This window comes from Macrobrachium rosenbergii, chromosome 2, assembly GCF_040412425.1.
Source record: "Macrobrachium rosenbergii isolate ZJJX-2024 chromosome 2, ASM4041242v1, whole genome shotgun sequence".
Taxonomy (NCBI): Eukaryota; Metazoa; Arthropoda; class Malacostraca; order Decapoda; family Palaemonidae; genus Macrobrachium; species Macrobrachium rosenbergii.
This window is the reverse complement of record NC_089742.1, coordinates 9915290-9918947: the sequence shown is the minus strand read 5'-3', so window position 1 is coordinate 9918947 and position 3658 is coordinate 9915290. Positions and strand designations below refer to the sequence as shown.

Sequence of the window (3658 nt, the reverse complement as noted above, 5' to 3'; positions counted from 1 at the left end):
ATTATTAGGAACAGTGTTTTATAATAAAAAAAAGAAGCCAGTTATTCTTGGATTCCTAAGAATAAGTTTACTCGTATGATTAGGACAACCAAAATGCTATTTAATAATCTGAAGTAAAGCATTTAAAAATTTATTATCAACAGTTTTAGGTAGGAATTGGAATTGCAGGTTGAAGCTTATAAGTGATACATTTCCTGAGGTGTTTGTCAAAGATAATTTTTGGGTAACAGTATTTACCTACTTATTAAAATGAGTCCAGTCGGAATCAAAAGAAAACGTTTTAACCAATAAAGAATAAATGGTGGAAAGTTCGAAATGAAAGAAGCCTGAGCTGTAAGCAATCATAGCCAAGACCGGTGTAGGTTTCTTTACGATATGAATGAATGGAGAAAAGTCGTTCATATCTACTTACTAAAACATCTTATCTGATTTGTCTTGCAAGACTTTGGGTTCAGCTCTCGCAGAGGCCAGCGTTCCTATCTGGTGCTCTGCTCTCTCAGACCTGATACCAAAGCCGGTTGAATGAACGAAATTATCAAGAGGATCAGTTCCTTGAAATACAGTTTTCATGTTATCCATCCTACGAGTTACCATGTAAGGTTATTTTTTGGGGGGGAAATTAGGAATTAAAGTCCGAGATTGCTGGTTTTCAATAAATATTGAATATCAGGATTATTGTGAAGTCAAATGACAAGACAACCTTTGACGCTTTCATTAGCAAACATGAGGAGAAGGTCATCGATACTGAACAGGGAGAAACCATCGAAATAGCGAATTTAAGCAACAAGCTGACCTTCGTCTCGGTGAGACATGGCCTCTTCGGCGGGTTCAGTGAGGCTGCATGGATTTAAAAATCAGCAACCACCACTTCAGGTTTAGTGAGGGTGCATAGATTTAGCAATCTGCAACCTCTACTCCTTGTACACCGAGGCTGCATGGATTTAACAACCCGCAACTGCTACTCCAAGTGAGACTCCCTCTTTAAGTACAAAAACTCCCTCGTAAGTGCAAAAACATGTTAATTTTCGAATATTCGTTTTGAAACATTGGTATTAGCCTGGTTGCATAATGTAAAATCCAAGCAGACTCACTGAGCCTGCAGCAGAAGTTGCAAACTGCTAAATCCATACCAAGGTTCTGTGGCCTAAGTGCCTTTTCTTAGATCATACTTTACTTTTAAACCATCAGAAGTTATTTCCATGCATTGTTACACAAGTCATGTAACATCAACAGTTGAGGATAGTTAAGGGATTATAAAAGATATGGATTTAGTTAGTTGCTTTTATTTGATTTCTTCGATTAACATTTCCTTGAATACTGAACCTCTGAAATTCTTACACGAAAATGATCTTAAAATTAAGTTACAGCACTTACAGTAGGTGGCAAAGCCTCTTACTAGTTTGGACTTTCAGATTTAGCCATGCCTTATGAGCACGTGATGCTTAAAACTAAAAATAAATCTAGTTTTCCAGGTTAAATAGAGCTTGCAGCAAACAATACAAAAAAAAAATTACATCGAGTTTTATTAAGTTCAGACCAATAAATGTTTTAAACAAAATAAAACTTGGTTGTCAGGTTAAATGGGCTTGCAGTATACAATCTAATACAAAATTAGAATTATATCCGAGTTAATGTTCAGACCAATAAAATTTATTTTAGACTAAATATCCATGTAGATGTTTATTGCTTTAATTTATAAAACAATAATATTCCCACCGTATATTCAAGCTATTACGTTTGTTACTGTATGACAAATTCCACACAAAACTGTTTTATTCAAGATAATTTCAACATATATAGCAACTGAAGTTTATTGAAGATACTTCAACATATGTGGTAACTGAAGTTTAGCATTCTACCTCATGCAAAGAAGGTAAAACTGCTGCACAGATTTATAATAGCTCTGGTTACACAGAAGGGGCTTCCCACTTAGGCATTTAAGATTAATATGCTACCAGATTCATATTAACTATAATTTCTTAGCGTATAACTTCCAAATTACACAGGTTCAATTTAGAATACTACAAATCAGTGCAAAATCAGAAATAACATTTATGATTTAAGAACAATTACAGAGAATTTACTTATTAACCTGATGATAATTAGAAGTTCATTCCGTTTGATAAACGTTACTGGCAGTGGTAACAAGTACCTAAACAGTGTTAGTTTCCCTTAAGAAATACCACACCTAAAGAACCTATAAGTTGCAACATCTTCAGTTCCATCCGAAAACAATTTCAAATTTAAACTCAAAAATCTTTAGTTCATCCGATTACACATTTAACTTTAGTTACACGTCTGAAGGTTTTACACGTCTGAAGGTTTTACAAGGATAAGCTTAACTAGAACCTGTAATCTAAGTTGCAAAACCTTCAGTTTCAACTGAAAACACTTAAATTTAAGCTTCAAAATCTTCATTTTCATCTGAATACACAAATATGTTACACGGCCTAAAGGTTTTACCAGGATGATCTTAATTAGAAGCTATAAAACCTTCATTTTCATCTGAATACACAAATTTGGTTACACGGTCTTAAGGTTTTACAAGGATGATCTTAATCAGAAGCTATAATCTAAGTTACAAAATCTTCAGTTTCATCCGAAAACAACTTTAAATGTAAGTTTCTAAATCTACTTTAATACAGGAATACACATTCAAACTTAGTTACACGTCTGAAGGTTTTACAAAGATGACTTAACTAGAACCTTATCTAATACTTTATAATTAAAAAATCCGACAACATATTCACTCTACTCGTTGTGGTGTCTCCAACAACCCAAGCTGACGGCCACTACCTTCATGCTGGGTGTAAGTTTCTCAAGCAAGAATGCATGTTGCATAGAGATTCTTTCAGTTCTTCTTCGAAGAAGCCAAAGAGAACACTTCAGAACACTTATGTTGGAAGATTAGCCGCTTAACCACTGTAAACCCAAAGTAATGGACCGGTCATCAAGCCTGGAACAAAATCGGACAGTTAACAATGTCGCCCAGTTGATGTTTTCGGGTACCCTTATCGGTCTCCAAAGAGGAGATATTAAAGAAACTAACCCAGTAAAGTAATTGGAAATAAAAAAGAAAAAAGAAAACTACTAATAATAGCTGAAACAAAACTCGACTGGCTAAGAAAATTTTTCTAAGAACACACTCTGTACATTCCACTTGCAAATAAGAGATCGTAATGCTTACAGCATAAAATAATCACATCAGACAAGAGAGGAATAGTTGTCGCTGTAGCCTCCCCCGACGAAGCAGTTGACCGACGTTCGCTACATAGTTGACCAAAATCAAGTCGGGGGAGACTGAAGCCTAGTTATTTGGGAGAACCAAAAGCGAGCTCGGTCCGCGATTTCAAGGATAGTCGAATAGGTGAATTGTTCACGCCGGCCACCATTTTTTTTTTTTTTTTTTTTTCAGCGTCTGAGTTCTATTTACACCTGGAAGTCTGCCTCTCTAACGATTTGCAGTTGTGCATTATTCGTTTGATTGGAGCCGAGTGAACAGATAAAGAAAAAATAAGCAAACAACCCAAAGTGGTAGTTCTAAAATTTCATATTTAGGTTAGAGAAGAAATTACATTTTCTCAGAAATTTTCAGCATTTCTAGATTGAATATAGATATTAGAAATTAAATTACTGTAATGTAATGAGAGGCATGACA

The 3658-nt window shown here is 35.0% G+C and overlaps 1 long non-coding RNA gene across 1 annotated transcript; it reads right to left on the bottom strand.

The window, feature by feature from the left end:
• Positions 1-1267: 1267 nt before the first annotated feature.
• On the bottom strand, positions 1268-3322 carry LOC136843753 (uncharacterized). The gene is made up of 2 exons (XR_010854663.1): positions 3188-3322; positions 1268-2956 (listed from the first exon to the last, which is right to left on the bottom strand). It is a non-coding gene; the product is annotated as an uncharacterized lncRNA (long non-coding RNA).
• Between the last annotated feature and the right edge of the window lie 336 nt (positions 3323-3658).